Genomic DNA, 19071 nt, shown 5'->3' with positions numbered 1-19071 from the left:
CTACTTTCTTCTATTTCAGTCTGAATCTGGCAATAAGAAGTTTAAGATCTAGCCACAGTCAGCTCCCAGTCTTACTTTTGCTGACTGTATAGAGCATCTGCATCTTTAGCTGCAAAGATATGATCAATCAGATTTCGGTGTTGACCATCTGGTGATGTCCATATGTAGAGTCTTCTCCTGTGCTGTTGGAAGAGGGTATTTGCTATGAACAGTGCATTCTCTCGGCAAAACTCTATTAGCCTTTGCCCTGCTTCATTCTGTACCCCATGCCAAATTTGCCTGTTGCTCCAGGTATTTCTTGACTTCCTACTTTTGCATTCCAGTCCCCTATAACGAAAAGGACATCTTTTCTGGGTGTTAGTTCTAGAAGGTCTTGTAAGTCTTCATAGAATCATTCAACTTCAGCTTCTTCAGCACTACTGGTCAGGCATACACTTGGATTACTGTCATATTGAATGGTTTGCCTTAGAAACAAACAGAGGTCATTCTATCATTTTTGATATTGCATCCAAGTACTGCATTCCAGACTCTGTTGTTGACTATGATGGCTACTCCATTTCTTCTAAGGGATTCTTGCCCACAGTACTAGACATAATGGTCATCTGAGTTAAATTCACCCATTCCAGTTGTTTTTCATTTGCTGATTCCTAGAATGTTGATGTTCACCCTTGCCATCTCCTGTTTGACCACTTCCAATTTGACTTGATTCATGGATTAGCATTCTAGGTTCCTACGCAATATTCCTCTTACAGCATCGGACTTTACTTCCATCAACAGTCACATCCACAGAGCGGTGTTGCTTTTGCTTTGGCTCTGTCTCTTCATTCTTTCTGGAGTTGTTTCTCCACTGATCTCCAGCAGCATATTGGGCACCTGCCGACCTGGGGAGTCCTTCTTTCAGAGTCCTATCATTTTGCCTTTTCATACTGTTCACAGGGTTCTCATGGTAAGAATACCGAAGTGGTTTGCAGTTCCCTTCTCCAGTGGACCACGTTAAGTCAAAACCCTCTATCATGACTTATCCATCTTGGGTGTCCCTACACGGCATGGCTCATAGTTTCATTGAGTGAGACAAGGCTGTGGTCCATGTGATTAGATTGGTTAGTTTTCTGTGATTGTGGTTTTCAGTCTGTCTGCTCTCTGATGGAGAAGGATAAGAGGCTTAATGGAAGCTTCCTTATGGGAGAGACTGACTGAGGGGGAAACCGGGGCTTGTTCTGATGGGTGGGGCCATGCTCAGTAAATCTTTAATCCATATTTCTGATGATGGGTGGGTCTGGGTTCCCTCCCTGCTATTTACCTGGAGCCAAACTATGGTGGAGGTTCTGAAGATAATGGTGACCTCCTTCAGAAGGTCCCATGCATGCACTGCTGCACTCACTGCCCCCAACCCTGCAGCAGGCCACCACCAACCCACACCTCCACCTGAGACTCCTGGACACTCACAGGAAGTCTGGGTCAGTCTCTTGTGGGGTCACTGCTCCCCTTTCCTGGTTCCTGGTGTGCAAAATTTCTGTTTGTGCCCTTCAAAAGTCTGTTTCCCCAGTCCTGTGTAGGTTCTGGCAGCTCTTTGGTGAGGCTAATGGCGACCTCCTCCTAGCAGGCTTATGCCACACCCAAGCCTGCTGCTCCCAGATCCCCTGCCCCTGCAGCAGGCCACTGCTGACCTGTACCTCTGCAGGAGATGCTCAAACACAGTTCTGTCTCAGACTCGGTGGGGTCTCTGGGTCCTGGTGCACACAAGGTTTGTTTGAGCCCTCTGAGAGTCTCTGGCAGGGATGGGGTTTGAATCTAAATGTGATTTCACCAGTCCTACCATCTTGCTGGCACTTCTCCTTTGCCTTTGGAAGTGGGGTATCTCCTCAAATTCGCTCCAAGACCATGCAGCCGCCACTCCAGAGCCTACCATCTTGCTGGGGCTTCTCTGCTCTTGGACCTGGGGTATCTGTCCCAATCTTATATCTGCCAATGGAGGGTGTTGGAGACTAGGAGCGTGGAGGAGGAAGAAGAAAATACTTCTGGCTTCTTACTGTCCATTTCTTGTCCCAGCAATCTGTGTATAGTTCTTGTGAATATCACTCCAGCCACAGTTTTTCACCCTGGTAGCAGCAGTTTCAAGCCCTTATCAACAGTTGAATCCAGTTTGCAGTTTATGCTTCACTTGCAGAAGCAGCCCCATCATCACTCCCTAGAGACATCAACGCTGGGCTGGCACCTGCTCCTTAGGGTTCTGAGTTCCAGAGCAACAGAACCCTCCTTTATGGTCAGAAACCTGTTGAGCAGTCCTCTGCCTCAGATATCTGGGTTTCGAACTATGAAGACCTTCCTTTCAGGTTCTAGGTTGTAATAATTCCAATACCTTTACTTTCCCCCCTCAGTTCTAGAGGTTCAGTTCAGTTCAGTCACTCAGTCATGTCCGACTCTTTGCGACCCCATGAATCGCAGCACGCCAGGCCTCCCTGTCCACCACCAACTCCTGGTAGTAGCTGTTTGTACAGTTGCTTCTTTCTTCACATCTTAGGATTTTCTTTTTACCATTTTATTTACCTAGCAAACCATTGTACTTGGGTAACAGTTCTTTATCACATATACCATATCGGCCTCTTATTATGTGGCTAAAATTCTTAACTACCCTAAGCCTCAGTTTCTTCATATGTGATATTATTATTAATAATATCTACATCATATGCCTATCTTGATGAGCACATTAAACATAAAGTGTAAAATGCTTGGCAAACACAAGTTTCCAATGTCATATATCCTCAGGGAGTTTATAACCTGGCCAATGAGGTAACACACATAATTCATAAGCTGTGGAGTAGGTACATAAATGTTTATTATTTATCTTTAAAATGTATATGTGTACTTTTTGTGTATTTACAATAAATAGAATCTATTTCAAAATATAGTGAGCATAAGAAAATTATTACACAAGACTGGATATTTGGCAATCACAGTAATGAAAGAAAGATTTGAACAAAGACATCAAATTTTCTAAAGTGAGTTAGAAATACATAACTCTGGTTACAGAAACAAATGCATCTACAAGTTAAGAAGGATTCCCTTTGTGTAAGTGGATCATGTTTTCTACTGCTTGAAGTGCTTAGTTGTTCAGTTGTGTCCAACTCTTTCTGACTCCACGTAGTGGACTGAAGCCCACCAGGCTCCTCTGTCCATGGGGATTCTGTAGGCAAGAATACAGGAGTGAGTTGCTATGCCCTCCTCCAAGGGGTCTTCCCAACCCAGGCATCGAACCCAGGTCTCCCACATTGCAGGTGGATTCTTTACCATCTGAGCCACCAAGGAAGCCCAAGAATACTGGAGTGGGTAGCCTATCCCTCTCCAGGGGATCTTCCAGACCCCAGAATCAAAGTGGGATCTCGTTCCTTGCAGGCGGTTTCTATACCAGCTGAGCTACCAAAAATGCCCATGTCTACTGCAGGGAATATTAAGAGGAGAGAGGGAGTCTCCTGATGTGGTGCAGAAAGTGATACCTGTTCTTTAATTGTGTTTCCCACAGAACCTCCTGGTCTGCCTTTCCTGAGAGTTGGCCATATCCACTGAAAGATGAGACCAGCCAGTCTGGTATGCTATCAGAAGACTCTACGGTTGAATGTATCCACCTTAACAAGGTCTTTATCCTCTTGTCTTACAATAACCCATAAGATGACAGTGACAGACAGTAAAAAAAAAATGATAAAAATAAAAAAGACTAGAGAATGGAAAAGAGGTTTCTGCAGAAGAAAGTTGTCAACAATACTTTCAAGATATTGAGAGGATAGACGAGCCATGATTGCCTTAGAACTGAGGATGCTAAGACCGAAGTGTTTGTAAGAAGGCAAGCCAACGAGAAACAAGTCAATTCACACTTACAGAACTCAGGAACTAGTGCTAAAAACACATGGATTGTTAGAAATGTGTATATTCTGTTAGACCTGAGATCTGCTCTTTCCCAAACTGCACAGCCTGGCAGAAAGCAAGACTGTTTTGGAGAGCTGAAATGAAAGAGAATCTTGACTCTAGGGATAGCAGGCAAAAAGATTGCTGACCCCTTTCATACCTGAACATCCGTGGTGGCTCAGAAGGTAAAGAATCCTCCTGCAATGCAGGAAACAAGGGTTTGATCCTTGGGTCAGGAAGATCCCCTGAAGTAGGGAATGGCTACCCACGCCAGTATTCTTGCCTGGAGAATTTCATGGACAGACGAGCCTGGTGAGCTACAGCCTATGGGTGGCAAAGAGTCTGACATGACTGAGCAACTAACACTTTCTTGACTTTCCTATTGAAGCTTTCGGAAAGCTAGCTGACCTCATATTATATCTCACCTCTTCAGTTCTTCACTCCCACTGATAAAAATTAAAAGGATTCTTTGTTGGGGAAATTGATCAGCTGAGGAAAAATGACCACAGGTATGATGATTTGAGATCACTGGCAAAACAACTGGGCTCTTATTCAGTAATCCTTTTATGAGACCCACCAATAAATAAGTTTTAGCCACGCGTGCTGACCTTAAAATTAGCTTTTGAGTATTTCAACCTAAACATAAACAGAGAAAGAAGGATCACTACACTTTAGGGAAACCCCAAACCTGAATAAGAGAAAGAAGACCAAACAGATTGTTTGAAACAATTGCTAATGAAACAGATAACAATATAGGGAATAGAAGAAAACCTAAAAGAAAAATTAGTAATTACTAATTTCAGAGTGGTTAATATGTATATATACATATTTGTATATATGTATACAACATATATGGGCTTCCCTTGTACCTCAGTCAGTAAAGAATCTGCCTGCAGTGCAGGAGACCCAGGTTTTATCCCTGGGTGGGGAAGATCCCCTGGAGAAGGAAATAGCAACCCACTCCGGTATCCTTGCCTGGAAAATCTCATGAACAGAGGAGCCTGTTGGGCTGCAGTCCATGGGGTCAGTCACAAGGAGTCAGGCACAACTGAGTGACTAACACTTATACAACATATATAATTGTACAACATATATAATATGAATATATATATATGTATTTAAGCTTCCATAAAGCAAAAAGAGCATGCCATTATGAAAATAAATTCAAAGAACAAAAAAGAGCTCTTGAAAATTAATAAATTGATGGTAGAAATTTTAAAAATCAAAGAAAGAAATAGCTAGTTGAATGAATCTCTCTGAAAGTGAATGGAAGAAAAAGAGAAAGAACATATAAGAGCAAAGAAAAGAAAATTAGAGGAAAAACCCAGGAGCTCCCACATCTAAATAAGAGCAGTTACAAAAAGACAGAGAATAGAAGTGAAGAAAGTTCAATGAAAACAATATGAAAATATTTAAAACTATATAAAATATATCTATTTTATCCAACACCTAATATATATCATTTTAGAATCATCTTGTGTTAATCAGTATACTTATTTTTACAAAAGTCATATAATACTCAGTAATTATTTTTTTTCATTCATTTTGCTTCAACATAAATAACAATTTAAAAGGAAGAAATGTCAACTTACCAGACATTATTTACACTTAATAAAATATTATAAATGAATTAAACCTACACGTGCAAAGCAAAAATATTACACCTCACAACTGGCACTCTGCTTCATTTAAAAAAATTTTAAATTCCAAATTAAAAATCCAGCGGTGGGGACTTCCTTCGTGGTCCAGAGGTTAAGATTCTGCACTTCCATTGCAGGGGGTGCAGGTTCAATCCCTGCCTGGGGAACTAAGATCCTGCATGCAGCATGGCACAGCCAAAAAAACAATAAAAAATTTAAAAAATAAAAATACCAGTAGTCACACAAAATGACAGGATTGAAATAGTTCAGGTTTCAGTTCTTCATCTTTACAACTACTATGTTATCATTATTTATTTTGCATCTATTTAAATACAGACTTATGTGGTACAATTTTGCATCTACTATTTAAATACAGACTTCAGTAGTACAGTAGGGGCTCAAAGCAGAAGCTACACCCACAGAGAATTCAATTCTGAACCCTTAGAAACTTACTCTCAACATAAATGAGTGTAGCTATGTTGGCACAAATTAGAAGGAGGGGAATAACTCTATAACTAGACATTCTCCATGTTAATCTCCATGCAAAATGCATTTAGTATAGGATAAGTAATGCAAATGTGCTAATTTGAAAGTTACATGTATATTATCAAAACTCAACAAAGCCAGTCAGCAATTTTTCAGAACTTAAAGTGATAATAGATTTAGAGGGGAAATTTCTGACACGTGGTAATCAAAAAAGAGCATCTTTTAGTATTATTATAAAATTCTTTTTAGATACTTCCTTACTGCCTACACTAAAGAATACTGTTGCATTGGCCCTCTCTTTGTCCTCCAACTCCTAGAATGGAAAGGCGGGAGTTTCCAGATTGAAATAACTTACTAAATGCTCTGAAAAATAAATTTTTTAAAAAAGAAAAACACTCTAAAACATTTCACTTTATTGAAGTGAGGAATACATAGGATAAGGAAACCTGTCTTCAACCTTTAGGAGAGAAAATACAGGTCCTATGCTATCCAAATTGTTCAACAACAACAACAAAAGCTAGAAAATAATAGCTTCTGTAAAATTTGAAGAGAAACTGATTTCCAACCAGAATACTTAACCAAGCTAGGATTTAGAAAATATGAGGGGAAAAAATGACATCTTAATAAAGCTAAGTGTCAAAAAATGTACTTTCCATGGTCCTTTTTCAAGAAGCTATAGGAAGATGTGCTGTATCAAAAATAAGAGGGGAAAGCTAAGAAAAAGGAAGATGAGATGCAATACAAAAAAGAGGAAAAGAGAATTCCCAGGATGTGACAGATGGGACCATATCCAAGAACAACTGGCTTAAAAGGGGCTTAGGGGACTTTTCTGGTGGTCTGGTTGTTAAGCATCCACCTTCCAATGCAGGGGACACAGGTCTGATTCCTGGTGGAATTCCACATGCTGCAGAGCCAACTCAGCCTGCATGCCACAACTCGAGAAAACTCAGCACAGTCAAAATTTTTTTAAAAAAAATTTTTTTTAAATAAAAGGAGCTTAGAAAAGTAGACCAGGGCACTGCAAAAGGAATGGCCTAACACATATCTGGATGGATTGATTGCCAAATACATTTGACTCTCTTTTAGCTTTCCTATGAGAATGTGAGCTATGTGAGGTCAGAGATCTGCCTTTTTAAGTCTGCTGTGTACTCAGAATTTTATAAGCATGAATGAGTGTTAGTCACTCAAACATGTCATGTCTGATGCTTTGCGACCCCATGGACTGTAGCCCACCAGGATCCTCTGTCCGTGGGATTTCCCACGCAGGAATACAGTAATGTGAATAGCCATTTCCTTCTCCAAGGGATTTTCCTGACCCAGGGATCAAACCTGCCTCCCTGGCATTGCAGGCAGTCTCCTGCATTGCAGACGGATTCTTTTCTGACTGAGCTACCAGGGAAGCCTTTTTAAGAATAGGTAAGCACTTCGTAATTATTCGCTGAAATTTAAAAGAACACTGACACTTTTATCTTTGTTATTTTATCCTCCTACTGGAAATATACTTTTGAAAGGATGAAAATTGCGTGACTAATGGCGCATTCTCAAATCTGATCTAGCTTGCCATTAAATAAAAACAAGGTGTGGGGAGGTGTGGGATGTGGAGAGGAGAAGAAGAGAAGAGTTACCATATTTGTCTTCAATTAGCTAATTTGTTTTAATTGGAGGATAATTATGTTACAATATTGTGATGGTTTTTGCCATACATCAACATGAATTGGCCACAGATATGCATGTGTCCTCCCCCATCTTGATCCCCCCCCCACCTCCATCCCCACCCTGTCCCTCTGGGTTGTCTCAGAGCACTGGCTTTGGGTGCCCTGCTTCATGCATGGAGCTTACACTGCTCATCTGTTTTCCTTATGGTAATGTACATGTTTCAGTGCTATTCTCTCAAATCATCCCACCCTCGCCTTCTCCCACTGAGTCCAAAAGTCTGTTCTTTATATCTGTGTCTCCTTTTCTGCCCTGCATGTAGGATTGTCAGTACCATCTTTCTAAATTCCATATATATGCATTAATATACAGTATTTGTCTTTCTCTTTCTGACTCACTTCTTTCTGTATGATAGTCTCCAGGTTCATCTACCTCACTAGAATAGATTCAAATGCACTCCTTTTTATAGCTGAGTAATATTCCATTGTGTATATGTACCACAGCTTCTTTATCCATTCACCTATCAATAGACATCTAGGTTGCTTCCATGTCCTAGTTATTGTAAATAGTGCTCCAGAGAACATTGGGGTACCTGTGTCTCTTTCAATTCTGGTTTCCTCTGTGTGTATGCTCAGCAGTGCGGTTGCTGGGTCATATGGCAGTTCTAGTCCTAGTTTGTTTGTTTTTTTTTCTATTGAAGGCTAATTACTTTACAATATTGTGGTGGTTTTTGCCATACATCGACATGAATCAGCCACAGGTGTACATGTGTCCCACCATACTAAACCCCTATCCCACCTCCCTCCCCACCCCATCCCTCTGGGTTATCCCAGACCACCAGCCTTGCATGCCCTGCTTCATGTATCAAACTTGCACTGGTCATCTATTTTACATTTGGCAATATACATGTTTCAATGCTATTCTCTCATATCATCCTACCCTAGCCTTCTTCCACATAGTCCAAAAGTCTGTTCTTTACATCTGTGTCTCTTTTGCTGCCTTGCATATAGGGTCATGGTTACTGTCTTTCTAAATTCCATATATATGCATTAATATACTGTATTGGTGTTTTTCTTTCTGACGTACTTCACTCTGTATAATAGGCTCCAGTTTTGTCCACCTCATCTGAACCGACTCAAATGTGTTCTTTTTTTATACCTGAGTAACATTCCATTTGTATATGTACCACAACTTCCTTATCCATTCATCTGCCAATGGACATCTAAGTTGCTTCCATGTCCTAGCTATTGTAAACAGTGCTGCAATGAACATTGGGGTACTTATGTCTCTTTCAATTCTGATTTCCTCAGTGTGTATGCCCAGCAGCGGGATTGCTGGGTCATAGGACAATTCTATTTCCAATTTTTTAAGGAATCTCCACACTGTTCTCCTTAGTGGCTATACTAGCTTGCATTCCCACCAACAGTGTAACAGGCTTTCCTTTTCTCCACACCCTCACCAGCGTTTATTGTTTGTAGGCTTTTTGTTGGCAGTCATTCTAACTGGCATGAGATGGTACCTCATTGTCATTTTGATTTGCATTTCTCTGGTAATAAATGATTCTGAGAATCTTTTCATGCATTTGTTAGCCATCTGTATGTCTTCTTTGGAGAAATGTCTGTTTAGTTCTTTGGCCCATTTTTTGATTGGGTCGTTTATTATTCTGGTGTTGAGCTGCCTGAGCCATTTGTATATTTTTGTAATTAATTCTTTGTCAGTTGTTTTGTTTGCTATTATTTTGTCCCTTTCTGAGGGCTGCCTTTTCACTTAGTTTCTTTCATTGTGCAAAATCTGTTAAGTTTAATTAGATCCCATTTGTTTATTTTTGGTTTTATTTCCATTATTCTGGGAGGTGGGTCTTAGAGGATCCTGCTATGATTTATGTCGGAGAGTGTTCAGCCTATATTTTCAAAAGTTACCATTTTAAATGATACTTTAAATGATGCCAAATTGTACTCAGACTTTTAGGACCTCAAATTAACAATATCTATCAAAATATAAAATGCCACCTGCATTTTAACTCAACATTTTCACTTCTCTAGGTATATGAAAGTGGCTTACACAAAGTAGAGTCTGAAAAAATGTGGTCAACACAGCATTCTTTATAATAGCTAAAAACTGTAAACTAGCTATTTTGTTCAACTTAAGGGACCTGGGTAAATAAACTTTGGTGAAGCTATTCAATGGAGTGTCATGTGGTTGTTAACACAAAATGAAGTAGATCTGTATGTGCTGACTTAGGAAGATCTCCCAAGATAGATTATTAAGTGAGAAACGTGAGGTGCAAAAAGATAGGAAAGGAGCGATGCTACTTAAGCAAAGGAAAATATCCATACACAAGAGACAATGCTTAGGTATCTTCTTCCACTATTAAATGAAATTAAATATTATTAAATATCAAATCATTGGTCATAAATATGATGCAATTAATTAAAATAATCAGTAAAATTAATGAGAGAGATAACCCATGATATTCTGGTAAATATTTAACAACTGGCTCCTTATGGAAAAAATCATTTCCTTGATTTTACCATTTGCCAATATCTTTTGTGTACATATTCCTACCACCGTGATTTCATGTCACCAACGTAATATCACTGGATTCAGAGAAGGATGTTCACAATTTGCTTTCCCAAGCCAGGAGGAACCCACTGACCAGCATGCCACTAGGGGAGATCGCAAGATAAGGGACTTGTATTATCAGGGAATATGATCTCTGCTTTTGACCTTATGGCTCTTTTACACCTTCAGCTGTTCAAAAGTAAGGTCCGAAAGGCCATTCAGCAAGGCAAAACTTTCTGCAATGTTTGGTTTCTCTGGGAACTGGATGAGCAGAGCTGCTAAATTCAGCTTTTGCACTGAACAAAGATCAGGCAATTTACATGATTTTTCCTTTGCCTCTTTTGGGCTCTTGGATGTGTTTGCATGTAAAGTAAAGAAAATATTAGGTAGAACAAGAATGAGCTATCAAATTGATATTTCCTGACCTTTTGAGATAGAAAGTGCACCTTAAATTAACAACACGTATGAAATAAATGCAGTGAGTTATGCCCTTTGACTTCAAACTATTTGCTTTCAAGATATGTGTGTATGACCATCAACATTTTGACAGAAACCCTAATACTGGGTCTTTGGAAATCCCCACAGTAAATGCTTGGCTAAATAGCAAGAAAGGAGAAATGATCTTTCCTCTTAAGTGAGTGCTGATCCAAGCAGCAGTTTCTTCATTTGCTCAATGCAGTGTCATCTATCTACCATCACATGTGGGCAAAGGTCATGCATCAACAATGCTTATCTATGTCCATGTTTATTCACAGGTGGAAGTAGGCAGGAAGTATAGTTTCAAGGGAAAAAGGTGAGACAAACTCCAGGAGGAGGAAGGAGAATTTCTGTTATACTATATGAATCTTATTTATTTTTGAGAAGGTTCTGACAAGTTCAAAATAGGTGATCCTATCACTGAAAGAGGATTAAGTACATAATTGATCATTGTTGTTGTTTAGTCACTAAGTTGTGTCCAACATTTTTGTGACCTCCTGGACTGTAGTCCACCAGACTCCTCTGGCCATCGGATTTCCCAGGCAAGAATACTGGAGTGGGTTGCCATTTCCTTCTTCAGGGGATTTTCTTGACCCAAGGAATATGAGGACTGTTCTCAGTAATAGAGGACAGATACATCATCATTTATCAATAAATGATATTACAATTAAGTGCAGAAAGTTAGGAGTGATGCTTGGATGCTGTCACTTGACAATACAGAATCAATGTGTCCCCAAGAATATGGAAATATAGCTCAGAAGGATAAGTAGGAAAAATAAACCTTTGCACATTTCGACAGCACAAAAGATCAAAGTCAGAGCATACCCTGTTAAAATACATTTACTAAGTTGCAAAACCACTATAGGATATTTTTAGAGAAGTATAGTTGGCTCTTGTTTTGTAGAAATAAGTATTTTTCTAAAAAGAGAGTGAAGGAGTGTATTAACTTTAATTATCCATTGATTTTAATTATGAAAGTAGCTGTGAATCTTGAAGAGTACCTAGTCTCATACATTTAATAAAATTACTTCTATAAATGCCAAAATATTTAAAAGTAATACATCTACTGAAACTTCTACCAAACTAATATTAACAATCAGAGTTGTACAAAGTTTGTTAGGTTTTGTTTCAATCCTGAGAACATTATTTTCAAGGCCAAAGAAAAAGATAATATTTTAATCAAACAGGCCACATTGTTTCAGTACTAAGTTCTATCATCTTTCTTACCCATGATTATACAACAGAACAACATGTCTTCTTGGTTTATGAGAACTTGCTTCATAGCAGTTAATGAAAAGTGCTGACATAAAGAAATAAAAAAGGTTGATGTAAATTAAATGTTGGAAAATATTTAAAAATAAGGGCGAGTCCCTCAAAATACAGCATTTAATTTACTTTGTGCTGCCACATTGGCTGGAATTCATACAATGGTAAATAAACTCATGAGGATTTCTAGGTTCCATGAGTGCTAAAATTAATATAATCATCAAAATTCTAGGACTCTACATTCAATGAAGAAACTAAAAATTGTCTGATGTGATATTTATGTTAACTCATGTCAAAACAATGCCCTAAATTGTCGATTTTGTCATGGCATATTTCTACACATTGAGTCTTCGGCATTACAACATGTACTTGTAAAACTTAAAATGACAATCATTTCTCCCACTAAACAAAACTCCGTTCAGGCCATAGCCTGAGTAAAATATCAAGTTCTGATCTCTAAAACCAAAGAGGAATATTTAACTCATAATCAAACTAAAGTTTGCTTTGCTAAAGCCAGAAATCATTTCTTTCAAGTTGCTTCTGACTTTGTCCAGGTCATATAATCCCAACCAAACATGTCCAGTTCTGAGGTTTTGATGCACACAGCGCTAGAAACTCTATATAATGTTTTAAAAAGATATTCAAACCTTCAGAGTTCTTTCATTTCAAATGAAATTTTAATGTGCATAAATGAAGGACCAGAATGTATAAAGGCCCTAATGTTATTAGCTATGATATTTGTGAAAGATTATTCTATAATTATGTTTAACTTGATGGAACAAGTGTATCTGCACACCCAAACCAGAATAGAAAAGAATCATGACTTGACTGTAAATCTTCATTGGCATTATAAAAATAATATCTGAAGAACTGAACAGACAGATAGGACAGAAACTGCATTTAATAAACAAATACACTGCTGTGCTTAATAGAAGAACAATGGTAAAGGAAATTTTTTAGCCATCGTATTACTCACCTATTCACTCTAAAGCGTAATTGTCAGCTTTATTTTCCTATGCCAGAGTAAGCGGCTGCATCTTTGGGATATTTACAATTTGTGCAATTTATTGAGACAGATCCAATTCCTTTTTTATTTGTTTTCCCAAAGCACCTATTTTTTTACCTTTGCTGACCAGTGCAAAATCATCCTCGCTAATGTTTATAAAATACCACATTATTGTTAGATATCGAATCCAAATGCAAGCACTGCAGGTTCTAACAGATACGAGCTTGATGGAATCTGTCTGTAGATTGCTGCTGTCCAGACTGCCTAAGCATAGATTCTGTGAAAGTCAGTGACACGAAAGGGAAGAAAGCCAGGGGTGTGTGTGTGTGTGTGTGTGTGTGTTTATGTGCAGACACAGATATGTGCTTGGGAGAGAGAAGCAGATGGATACAAATGAACAGAAAGGGAAAGAAAGGGAAATTCCAGCTAAGAAAACATTTCAAAACTTGGATACAAAAATATGGCAACATCTAGTTTTTCCCTTATGATTCAGCTTTTAACCCATCGAACATCAAGCATAAGAAGAATTAGAATGTACATTTAGGGATAGGTACAGTACTTAATTGGAATTTTTGAAATTTGTACAAGTCATTTGTCACCCAAATTCTGTGTTTACTAGAAACTACTACATACAATAGGAAATGATGTAATAGAAAGATCAACTACATGAAAAAAATTAATAAACTCTGTAGCTTCCAACTAAATTAAAGGGTAGAGGTGTTATTTCCCAGTAGTTAAGGAGCCTTGGGGCATTTTATGGCTTTCTCTCAGTCACTGAGACACTGCCTTCCTCCCTCAATGTGAAAATAATCTTAAGGACATTAGAATATTTGCTGGGTGGTGGGGACATGCAGAGACTTCACTTTCCTAGATTCTCTGTTCAGCAATATGGAAAAATGAGAACTAGTTATACTTTTTGTCAACATACGGCAAACTTCCAAATTTCAAGAAGGAAATATACAAAAAGACAAATGGGTCCTTGGCTAAGAGGAGACTCTGCCTTGGGCCCGCCGGCGTAATAAACTGCACTCCACTATCTGCATTGTCCTTCTGAGTGAGTCTGTTTCCCGGAAAGCGTGGCTATAACATTTGGTGCATGGGCCGGGAAACTCCTCACTTTGAGGAGACAGGTGTCATTTGAGGCCACCCCGAGGCTTTGTGGCTTGAATCTCCTAGAGGGGGGAAGGCGCCTCGCCCCTCTGGAAGGATTCTGCTTCTCAACGCCCGGACCTTTCACGCCAGCAGGTAGTGGACGGCAGCAGGGGACCTGAGTGCTCAGGTGAAGAGGAGCCCACCCAGCAGGGTGGAAGAGGGGGCCTGATCACCCCCCTGGGAGGGACTAGAAGGAGCAAGGACCCATAGGCGCCTGGAATAGGCAGGCGGCGATTGCTTGGTACACAGGTCGACAAGCGTGCTAGGGTTTAGGAAGGAAATTTGTGAAGGTCATTTAGGAGGTGTTTCCACGCCGTCTCGGGGAATATTATTACCAAGCGATCGCCAGGGGATTTTTAGAATAGGAAACTGGTCCTTGTATGCTCGTATTCTGCCCTCCCCCAGGAGGTGTCCTGTCTGCTGTGAAATTCTTGACCCCCTCGGAATTGTTAGGCTAGAAGGAGGGGGAAACAGAAGTGAGTATGAATTGGCTTTTCCGGAGATGGCCTGGGACATGGGATATTTAACCCATCTGTGTTTCTGATCAAGCCCACCAAGGCAGAATGGACTTTAAGGGAGAAACAGTCTTGGACCATGTGATGTTCTGGTTCAGCTATGCTGACTGGCAGGTGAAGACACGCCGATCCCCCTTCTCCCTCTGGGGTCTGGCAGGTAAGGCTCTTCTCGCCCCAATTAGGAAGGAGGCAGAATGGCAATTTAAGCGTCACTGAGTGGAAATATCAGAAGTACATAGGGTACTGAGAACTTCGTAGACAGAACGAAAAGGAAAAGTAGAAGAAGGTCCGAGAAGGTAAGCAAGATGGGGGAAAGTGAATCTAAGGCAACTGTATTGGAGTGCATGATTAAAAATTTAAAGAAGGGATTAGGAGGAGACTATGGGGTGAAGATGAAGCCTAGCTGCCTCCACATACTCTGTGAGGTTGAATGGACCCCTATGGGAGCAGGATGGCCACCAGAGAACACCGTGAACTTAAAGTCACAGGAGAGCCAGGACACCTGGATCAATATCCATCTATTGACTCATGGCTAGGGTTAGCTCGAGACCCTCCTACTTGGACAAGTTTCTATATCCAGAAGGGAAAGGGAAAAATATTAATGGCACAAAAATTGACTGATGATAAAAAAGGAAATTCTACAGGATTTGGACGGGGATGACCTGACCCCTCCCGCATGCTGGATAATGACACGCCTGCCTCCCAGTGCTTCACCAGGACCGGAGGCCGCCTTAATGCCCGATCCAGGGCCAGGTGAAGTTTCTGCAACAGCCAGCTTTCCCGGAGTTCGTAGACCCGCCGTTTGGGCAGGCTCCGATCCAGGTGACAGAAGCCTCTGGCCAGCACTTCCAGAATCCGGCTCCAACCGAACCGCCCAAGCTATACCCGCCTCTCCCGGTGAGTACTGACAAGAGGGGGAGGGAGATGTTGGAATTAAGCAGAGACCGCGCTCTGCCAGAGAGCCGGAGGGAATAAAAGAGAACAGACAAGAGACTTACAGTGCTAGCTGCTGCTCTGGGAAAGTCTATCTCGGGCCCTCCAGAAAACCTCATCTGCCCCAAGGACAGGACAGTCCTTCAGCCGGTCCCAAGGGAGGCCCTGGGCCCATTACAGCCAAACCAGTGTGCCTGGCGCCGAGCTTTTGGCCACTGGAAGAATGAATGCCCTAAGGCAAGGAAGGAAGAGGAAGCTCCTGCAGTTGTGGGGCTTGCTGACCTGGAAATTAACTAGGGCTGCCAGGGCTCAGAGATATCAGGTCCCTGAGAGCCCATGGTAACCGTAAAAGTGGGGGACCAAAACATTGACTTCATGGTGGATACAGGAGCAGAATTGTCAGTAGTAACAAAACCTGTGGCACCTCTGTCCACAAAGACTACCGCTGTAACTGGGGTATCGGGAGAAGAGATGACTAAATCGTTTTGCCAGCCCAGAAAATGTCAGATGGGGGGGTGGGGGGCACCAAGGGGTTCATGAATTCCTCTACATTCCTGAGTGCCCAGTACCCCTGTTGGGAAGAGACTTGCCCTCCAAACTAGGAGCACAAGTTACTTTCTCCCCTGAGGAGAGGCCCACCTTCTGGACGGACTCCTATGACTTATTTGCCCTCTCTCTCAATACCAACCCAAGATGAGTGGAGGTTGCATGAGCCTCTGAAGGCAGAACCGGGTGGGCCAGAAGAGCATGAGGGAGCTAACTCAATTATTCCCTGAGGTCTGGGTGGAAGACAACCCCTCCTCCCCCCAGGCTGGCTAAACATCACGCCCCAGTGATAATGGAACTCAAACCAGGCACCATCCTGGTTAGAGGGCTCCGGTACCCACTATGGATGGAGGCCTGAACCGGCATATTGCCCCACATCAATAGATTGAAACAAGCAGCCATTCTAGTAGAGTGCCAGTCGGCTTGGAATACGCCAATCCTGCCAGTCAAAAGGGAAGGAGGACAGGACTATAGGCCTGTACAAGATCTCAGGCTAGTCAACCAGGCTACTGTGACTTTACATGCCACTGTTCCAAACCCCTATACCTTACTTAGCCTCCTCCCACCGAGGACTAAAGTTTACACTTGCCTAGATCTCAACGATGCCTTCTTCTGCATATGCCTCGCCCCAGCGTCACAGCCCATATTTGCCTTTGAATGGGAAGATCCAGTGGGGAGCACCAAACAACAGCTCATCTGGACTCCCCCACAAGGGTTTAAAAACTTCCCAGCCATCTTTGGGGAAGCCTTGGCTTCTGATCTGGACTTATTCCATCCGGAAGAGTATGGATGTCAGCTCCTACAATAGGGGGATGACCTGCTGCTGGCTGCCTGAGACCAAGGAAAAATGCTGGAAAGGGACAAATGCACTGCTCCAGCTGTTGATGGAAGCAGGTTACCGGGTGTCGAAGAAGAAGGCACAGATCTACAAAGAGGAGGCCCAGAGTTCTGAGATGGTGGAATGAACCAACCGGACACTTAAAGAGACTCTCCAAGTGGATCAGAGAGACTGACTGCTCCTGAGTGGACTTGCTCCCAATGGCTCTGCTCAGACTCAGGATGACCCCACAGTCCCAAGGCTATTCTCTACACGAAATTGTGTATGGGAGGCCTTCTCCCATAAGAAAACAGGTGTCAACAAATTTGCCTCAGGTAAGGGGGGATAGGATTTCACAGCAGATGGAACTGGGTAAGGTAATAAATCGGGTGACTAAGTTTGTACAAGAAAGGGTGCCGTTCCCCCTTGGGGAACAGATTCATGAGTTTACACTTGGTGACCAAGTATGGGTCAAAGATTGGAAACATGATTTGCTAGCCCTTTGGTGAAAGGGCCCTTATGTTATTCTAACTACCCCTACTGCAGTTAAAGTTGCAGGTATTGTCCCTTGATCCATCACACCAGAGCAAAGAAGACATACCACGCTGACCCGGAGGACGCCGAGTGGACCACCCAGAAGGACCCCACCGACCCACGGGAAACCAAGATCATTCTGAGGAGGAAGAAGAAAACTAGGTCCCAGACGAGCCCTCCACAGGATGGAGCTGGGTAAACGACTCCTGCTGCTCGGCCTCACCAATGCAATTTTGAACTTGGGTATGTGGGGCTATGCCCCTGTCAGTAATAGACAGACTCCCCTGGTGGGTATCATCACTCCGTTATGGGGACTTTAACAACAGAAAGGAACTTTCCTCTCTCTCACCAACCATAACCTTTCTTTGCCCTCTGGTGTTAGAAGAAGCCATCAATGGGCCGGGGACATAGGGTTACATTTAACATGAACACCAGCCTTACGGAGATAACAAAGGCTTATACCTCATATATGAGAATTAAAGAGGAAAAGGGCTCCCTTACAAAAGGGGGACAGGCCTCCCGGTGCCTTGAGCAATACTACCAGGTCTGGGATGAATATTTCTGGATGACTCCTGAGAAAGGACAGTTGATTGCCCCTGCTACTATTTGCTGGGAACAAAAAGAACAGAAAGTTGGATTTGGAGACCATCCCCTAGACCCAAAAGAATTGTTATTTGTCCCCTGAACAAAGTAAACAAATCTTGGAAGTTACCTATCACCCCAATCAGTCTGCTCAGTGGCCCGGTTCCGACTGGAAATATAATCCTGGAATCCGCTGGGTAGCCCCCAATGGGACCCAGTGGCTCTGTGGGCTTAACTTATGGCCATGGTTACCAGTTGGCTGGGTGGGGCGTTGCACATTAGGATTTGCTTTCGCCCATGGCAGAATTAAGCCTAGCCTACAGCAGCCTCCAGTAAACCTGCCTTATCTGCATGCAAGATGGACACGATCTGTGTTCCAATGGTATGACTATCTTGCTGCCTTGTTTATACCCTCTGTAGGGACAACGGATATCATGGTTAAGGTAGAGGCCTTAACTAATTTCATTAAACAGGCCCTCTTAGACAGTACTAAAGCCATTCAAGCTTTGAACGAAGAACAGATTCAGATGAGGAAGGCAGTAATTCAAAATAGGATGGCATTAGACATACTCACAGCAGCCCAAGGAGGGACTTTGGCGAATGGTGTGTACATCCCTGACCTGTCTGAAGATGTATCTGCTGCCTTGGAGGATATGTAAAATCAAGTGAAAGCCATGTCTAATGAACTGTTGTTATAGTAATCTTGATCATACTGCTTTGTGGACCCTGCTTCCTACAATGCCTTGTGAATTTTGTAACCCAGAGGTTGATAGCATTCTCTCATGTGGGTGGCAGGAGGGCTAAGGTACAATATATCTCAATAAATGATGCTCGTTATGGAAACTAAGAGCATCAAGAGGGGGGAATGAAGAAGGAATTCATAGGGCCTGGACTCCATCTCAGGCCTGTCTGTGCTGATCGTGCGCGGCCACCTCTCCAGTGGACTCTGAACTCTGTGCTTAGCGCCTGTGGGAATGACAATGGAAGGATAAGACCCCCCTC

The 19071-nt window shown here is 41.9% G+C and overlaps 1 non-coding gene across 1 annotated transcript; it reads left to right on the top strand.

The window, feature by feature from the left end:
* Positions 1 to 5634: 5634 nt before the first annotated feature.
* On the top strand, positions 5635 to 5707 carry TRNAG-UCC. The gene has a single exon. It is a non-coding gene; the product is annotated as a tRNA-Gly (tRNA).
* The last annotated feature ends 13364 nt before the right edge of the window (positions 5708 to 19071 follow it).

The sequence above is a fragment of the Cervus elaphus genome, chromosome 22 (genome assembly GCF_910594005.1).
Source record: "Cervus elaphus chromosome 22, mCerEla1.1, whole genome shotgun sequence".
Taxonomy (NCBI): domain Eukaryota; kingdom Metazoa; phylum Chordata; class Mammalia; order Artiodactyla; family Cervidae; genus Cervus; species Cervus elaphus.
Note: the sequence above shows the minus strand (reverse complement) of the source record. Positions and strands in the feature narration are given on the sequence as shown.